This window comes from Octodon degus, unplaced genomic scaffold (genome assembly GCF_000260255.1).
Source record: "Octodon degus isolate 3935 unplaced genomic scaffold, OctDeg1.0 scaffold00288, whole genome shotgun sequence".
Lineage (NCBI taxonomy): Eukaryota > Metazoa > Chordata > Mammalia > Rodentia > Octodontidae > Octodon > Octodon degus.
The window spans coordinates 2,100,032-2,106,974 of NW_004524864.1; the positions used below are offsets into that span (position 1 = coordinate 2,100,032).

A 6,943-nucleotide genomic window follows, 5' to 3' on the forward strand; every position below is an offset into this window, starting at 1 on the left:
GTGGTGCTGGGGATTGAACCGCAGTCCCCGATGCTTTGCTAAGCTTGTTCTAAGTAGGTGCTTTAGACCACTGAGCCATCTCTCCAGCCCCTGTCTTTCATTTTTGAAGAGTTATGCAGAATAAGAAAAAAAATGAAGGGCCGGGGAGATGGCTCAGTGGAATAAGCGCTTCCCTGGCAAGTGCAAGGGCCTGAGTTCAATTCCTGGCTCCGGAAAAGATACAATAGATACTGTAAAATCAAAGAAACCACAAGAAGAGAAGGAAAAAAAAAAAAAAAAAAAAAAAGGAAGAAAGAAAGAAAAAATGAATCACACTACATAAACTTTCTATCGAAGTTGATCCTACAGCTAAGAGACAGAGAGGAACATCCTGCAGGGGTTCATTCTGATGTCCCTATTAAATGTGAATCACTCTGCAAACAAGCTCCATTGCACCCACAGTTGCTGACCCCTACAACAGAAGATTCCTCAAGAAGGATTATTTTTCTCTGTCTTCTCACTGTAGTGGAACAAGACTGTACTTTATTTTTCTGACTAAAATATGGTGCAGAACAGATGAGCTGTGTTTACATTGAAACTTATGGGAAGATGTGACTCAGTCTGACACCAACATCAGTTTGCGATGACATATATAGGGGTCAAAGAAGATTGATTCTATTCACATTGAAGTTTACAGGGAAAGTTTATCTGGTTCATGACCAATTCATATTCAAAATTGTAGAACTGTAGCACTAAACTTGTGAATGCAGGCACTGTTGCATCTGAGTGAAGCAAAGCTTTTAGTAAGCACAGGAACATTAAGCTCATTGCATTCTGGGTCCCCAAAGCATTCCTATGGCTTACTGTTTGCTACCACTGTGGCATTCTTACAAAATGACCTTCTCTGGGAGGTAAACTTCCATTACATATACAGGCAGCCAACTTGAGGATAAAATTGGGAGAACTGTTTGTTTTGTGTGAAACTTCATATGTGAATTGAGGCTTCTGGGACATGTTTCAATGCCTAATAGCCTCATTTTCACAGGATATAAATAGCAATTTAAAAGATATATTCATACCCAAAAAATGGGTCATTACATATCTGCATATTTATATCAAAAGCAATATTGGCATGACTCATTCCAAATTGTGACAGCAGCAAATACATATCATTCTAACTGATTGATACACCAACATTCCCAACATGAGATCATTGCATAAGCTGAATTTCAGGCACATTGATGGCACTACTTTCTTTTTCTTTTATGCATTTAGTACAGCATCTACAGGGTCTCACTACACAGATCAGACCTAGAGTGATCCTCCTGTTTGCAGCCTCCCAAGCACTGATTAAGGGTGCACACTACCACACCCAGCCTCATTCTCATTCTCAGCTTGCCCCAGGTGTGAGGGGTGGCTGGCATTCCAAGCTGAGCATTAAATCCTGGTCCAGCACCTGCCTAAGCAAAGGCTTTAGTCTGCTGAACTATCTGGGCAGCCCTATGACATTAAATTCTAGTGGAACTAATCTACTGATATATGCATACACTCTCTTTCAAATAAATGAGAGGCGATATGCCTGACAATCACACTTCAAAATGCCATCTGAGATTCAGCCCTTGAAAAAGTGACTAATACTTACACAAAAATGCAATTTTGAGAAGGAAAACCAATATTGAAGAAGTACTTTCACAATTTACACTAATGAAGATATACTTTGGTCATAAATACAGGCGTACAGATCCAGAGAAATACTGAAGGTCCCAAAATGAAATAATGCATAACACGGTTCATCAATTTTCAACAAATTTGCCAATAGAGATAAAAGGAAAATAACAGTTACTATAATGGAGCACACAGAAGCATTACTGTGATTAGGAATATGGTTTGCGGGTCCAGCCAAATAGCTCAACAGATCAAAGCACATGCAAGCTGGTGCAGGGGATAGGGGCTCGATCCCCACGCCAGCCATGCTAGCCATGCCAGCCCCACACCACGGGTTATGCTGAAACAGCAGTTGAGATTGGGCATCATGGTGCATGCCTATAATCCCAGCTCTTCAGAGGCTGTACAGAGAAGAATCACTATGAGTCCAATCTAGTAGTGAGAACTCAGCACCCTGTAGACCCTTCCCTAAAAAATACAGGGAAAAAAAGAGAATCATTTGCAACTAGAATATAGTGATGATTATCTACTGTCACACATTTCTCATATCTCAACTTCACAAATTAAATGATCACATTTTATTGGTTGTATGTTACTTCTCAAAAAATATGAATGAGTGAAAATTAAGAGCTTGGAATGAGAAGACATGCTCAGCACACGTTACTAAACATAACTACACAAAATATCATAATTATGCAAACAAATCAGTAAGAAAACTACCTCCAAGAACAACAATTTATGTATCTCACTGGTAGAAAAAAATCCAAATGACATCTCACTATGACAGCACGTTTAATTGTACAAACAATAAGGGAATTACAAACTTAAATGCAAAGCATAATCCAACCACTGGAAGAAAAGAACTAAATTGTAGGATTCCCTGATCTCAGGGCTAACAAGGATATGACAGCAGCAAAAGCAAAGTATGCTACACTGCAGTGTGGGGTGCTACACTTGCTGGAGATACCAATTTAACATCCAGAGAAGCTGACAAAAATCTCACTAGCCCAACTTCACCTCTGGGGTTTGGCCAAAGAAAATCCTGCCCATGCAAAGGAGTAAAAATCTACAGAAACTGCATTTGGAACTTCTGCTAATAAGAAAATAAGAAATGACTTCATGTCTATGAATAACGAAATGTAGAAATAAAATAGGGCATTCATTAAATGGTTAAATTAAGGAAATGAATATTCCAGATACAGAGTGTTCAAATACAGAATACTGAGGGAAATGTTGCAGAGTGGCACATTCAGTAGGAAAGCATCTATGTGGACTTAAGGCATGTGTAACCATGCCTGCCAGTGGATCAGATGACTCCCCGTGCACTTATGGCAAGGAATCTCACTGGGAGAGGAAAGAGGTACCTGAGCCTCAAAGTAAATGAAGGTTACTTTGGTGTTACTTAAATGTTTAAATTATTTTGAAGTGGAAATGATAGAAGATTAGCATTTTTATTCCAATCACAAATCACTAAGTGCTCTGGATGTTTCTCTAAATCTTAAACATTAAGAAATATTTAATTCATTCAATACTTTTAAAAATAAAACATGAAGAATTTCAATTAATCTCTTTTATTATGACTTTACTTTCAGAACAAGTAAGTTTTTGCCATGAATATATCAGTAAATATCAGCCTACAAACTGAATTTGCTAATATGCTGTTGTTGTGGTTCAACACTCTAGAAATTGAGGATTTACATAAATATCATTTTAAGGCCAGGTAGTATGTGACTAAATAAATTATTTTTCTTCCTCTTTCTCATTTGCATTTGCGTGGACCAAAATTCTACTTGTGGACTACCACTAGCATTGTTGGTATAACTACTTTTTTGAGACCTTCATGTGATCAAAGTGTTCACTCACATGGTGTCCAAGGGTGACAGACCCTTGGAAAACCCTCTTCAGTGCTTGTTCTTCTGGCTTATTACCTTGGCAAGTACTTCTATTCTAACATTAAGTCTTTGATTTCACACAAAGATGGCCATTTGGAATTCATTAATGAAGAAAGGAACTTGAAAACTATGTTCAATGATGAGAACATTGCAGCCCATGGGACCACTCAGACCCAGCCCAAGACCAGTTTGTGAGTGAGAACTTCCACCACACTCTCAGTACCCATGCAGACCCAGCCAAAGACTAGACCGGGTGACTGTGTGGGAGAGCTTCTGCATTCCTCTGTGCCAGCAGTACCCCACCAGACCCAGCCTGAGCCCAGCCTGTGAGTGAGAACTTCCGCTGTGATCTCAGTATCCCTCCAGAACAACCCCAACCTCAGGTCTGGTGAGGGTGTGGGAGAGCTTCTGTGCTCCCCTGTATGTGCTAAACCCCTCTGTACCCAGTCCAAGCGTGGCCTACCCAGACCAAGCCTGCATACAGGTCTGGGGTGAAACTCTGCAGCTGAAGTCATTGCAGACAGGCTAGGGACCAAAATCAACCAGCAAAACATCTACCCAAAAGGGCACAACAGGTCCACTTCCAAGGAATGCAGCAGAAAGAAGCTGAGTAGAGCAGCCAGAACCAAGCCAGGCACAACTGGATGAATTCAATCTACATAGATCTACACCTGAATTGCACAAGGTGCTAAAGTTATAATGACACCAAAGTTCTACACTAAAGGACAGAGGACAGTGCTACACAAAATAACAAAGAGAAAGAGCAAAATGCCATCCCAGGCCCTGGGCCAACCAAGAACAAGTCCACAAGACAATAGCACAGAAGAAATTGTGAATCACACAACTGAAATATCTGAATGAATAGTGTCTCAAGTAAAGAAACAACTGCAGAAAGGTATAGAGAAAATCAGATCAGAAAGAATGACTGAAATAAAAAAAGAAATCTCTGAATTAATAGCATCTGAAGGAAAGAATCATATAGAGAAAATCAGATTACAAATAATCTCAGAAGCAAAAAAGAAAGGATAAATATATTGAAAGAATTAATGAAGACACTGATAAAAATAGAGAAAATTGTAAAAATGATGGAATCCTTGAATGAGCAATATAGAAAAGAAATACATCCTGGGAAGCAGGTCAGAGAGATATAGAAGAACTTAAAATCTCAATCACAAGCTTGAAAAACTGTTTGAGTGAAAGTGAAGATAGAGTTTCAGATCTTGAAGACGGTGCAGCAGCTAGTGAAAAGGTAAGAAGACATCTGATAAAAACAACTAGGATGCAAGAGAAATAATTCATCACAAGCAAGACAAAGCAACAATTATCAACATGAGACTAATAGGCATCAATAGGAAAGAAGGAGTCAATACAAATGATATGAAAAGAATATGGGCAGAAGGAATATCCGAAAACTCCCCAAATAGAGTGAAACAATCTGACACTCAGAAACTGAAGCATACAGAGCTCCAAATAAAGTCAACCAAATTAAAAACACACCCAGACAAATACTAGTCCAGAGCCCAGAAATCCAGCACAAGAATAATATACTGAAAGCTGCTAGAAAAATGAAACAGTTCACATTTAAAGGAAAACCCATCAGAATTACGGCCGACTTCTCTTCACAAACCATGAAGGCAAGAAGAGTATGGAGCAGAGTACTTCAAGTCCTCTATGAAAACTAACTCCACCCCAGACTACTATACCCTGCAAAACTCTCTTTCAAGTTTGAGGGAGAAGTGAAATATTTCCATGACTAAGAACAATTAAGAATTTCCGGACGATAAAACCAACCCTACGCAGACTACTAAAAGATGTTCTAGAGAGGGACAAAAATGATCAGAAATCCAGGAATGAGAAGAGAAGGAACCCACTGTATAGGGCAAAAAAATTACACAAAAGAAGGAGTAAACAACAGCAGGGAAATAACATGGTAATCATAAGTCAATACATCTCAATTATAAACACCAATGTAAATGGACTCAATTCACCAATGAAAAGAAAAAAACTGGCACAGTGGATTAAGAAACAAAATCCAACAATATGCTCTATACAAGAAAAACACTTAAATCATACAGAAATTCATAGTGTGAACGTCAAAGGATGGAAAACAATACTATATGCTGCAGCACGTTGAGAAAAAGCAGGGATAGCAGTCCTGTATGCGGACAATCTCAACTTCAAACCAAGAATGATCAAGTGAAATAAGGAAGCCACTATATACTGGTTAGGGAAAAAATTCAAGAGGAAGTGGTAACACTCATAGATATATACGCACCGAATGCAGGAGACAAATCTTAATGGACACGAAAAATCTAATATTAAATACCACATTCTTATCAGGAGACCTTAGCAACCCCTTATGCCAGAAAAATAGGTAAAACTGACAAAAACGTAGCAAAGAAGTACCAGAACAGAAGCAGAGCTTGGAACAAATGGACTTACTGGACATATACAGAGTAATACACCCTACTACAGATGACCACATATTTTGCTCATCTGCCCATGGTTCATTTTCTAAAATAGACCACATACTAGCTCATAGGTGATGCTTAAGTATATGCAAGAAAACAAATTATCCCATGCGTATTATGTGACTACAGCACAATGAAAGTGGAAATAACAAAAGAAACCAGAAAAAAATCATAAATACATGGAAATTAAACAGAACCCTCCTCAGTATCCAATGAGTCACAGACGAAATTTAAAAAGGCATTGAACAATATCTACAATTCAATAAAACCTAAAGCACAACTTATCGCCATTTGTAGGATGCAGCAAAAGAATTTCTTAGAGGGAAATTTATAGCTGTGAACTCACACATTAGGGAAACAGAACGGGAATGAATAAACACCCTAATGCTGCACTGAAATGTCTAGAAAAGGAAGAACAAACCGAACACAAAGGCCAACGAGAGGAAAAAATCATTAAGATTAGAGAAGAAATTATTTCAATTGAGACAAAGGAAACAGTTGAAAGAATTAACGAATCAAAAAGCTGGTTCTTTGACAAAGAAAAGTCAAAGTCCTGATGAACTCACAGCTGAATTCTACCAGAAATTCACAGAAGATATAATCCCCATACTCTTCAAAATCTTTAATGAAATTGAAAAGGAAGCAATCCTCCCAAAATCATTCCTACAGGCAAGTATTACACTGGTACCCAAACCAGGGAAAGCACAACTAAAAAAAGTGAACTACGGGGCAATCTCCCACATGAACATAGACACAAAAAACCTCAATAAAATCCTAGCAAATAGGATACAGCAAATCATCCGGAAGTTCACACACCATGACCAGGTGGGATTCATCCCAGGGATGCAAGGATGGTTCAATATACACAAATCTATAAATGTAATACACTATATAAATGCAGCCAAATCCAGAAACCACATGATCATCTCAATTGAT

General features: G+C 38.4%; 2 long non-coding RNA genes across 4 annotated transcripts in view; one reads left to right on the top strand and one right to left on the bottom strand.

The window, feature by feature from the left end:
* Nucleotides 1-6,943, bottom strand: part of LOC111814306 — a 58,939-nt gene that overhangs the window by 29,778 nt on the left and 22,218 nt on the right. The window contains exons 5-6 of one of the 3 annotated variants that reach the window (XR_002819327.1): nt 5,150-5,151; nt 171-207 (exon numbers count right to left, since the gene is read on the bottom strand). The exons of the other annotated variants lie outside the window; for them this stretch is intronic. This is a non-coding gene — a long non-coding RNA (uncharacterized LOC111814306). Of the gene's footprint in view, nt 1-170; nt 208-5,149; nt 5,152-6,943 lie in introns of those variants that run through there. 3 annotated transcript variants of the gene reach the window in all.
* LOC111814307 overlaps nt 1-6,943 on the top strand; it is a 22,796-nt gene that overhangs the window by 979 nt on the left and 14,874 nt on the right. The gene's annotated exons all lie outside the window — the stretch shown is intronic.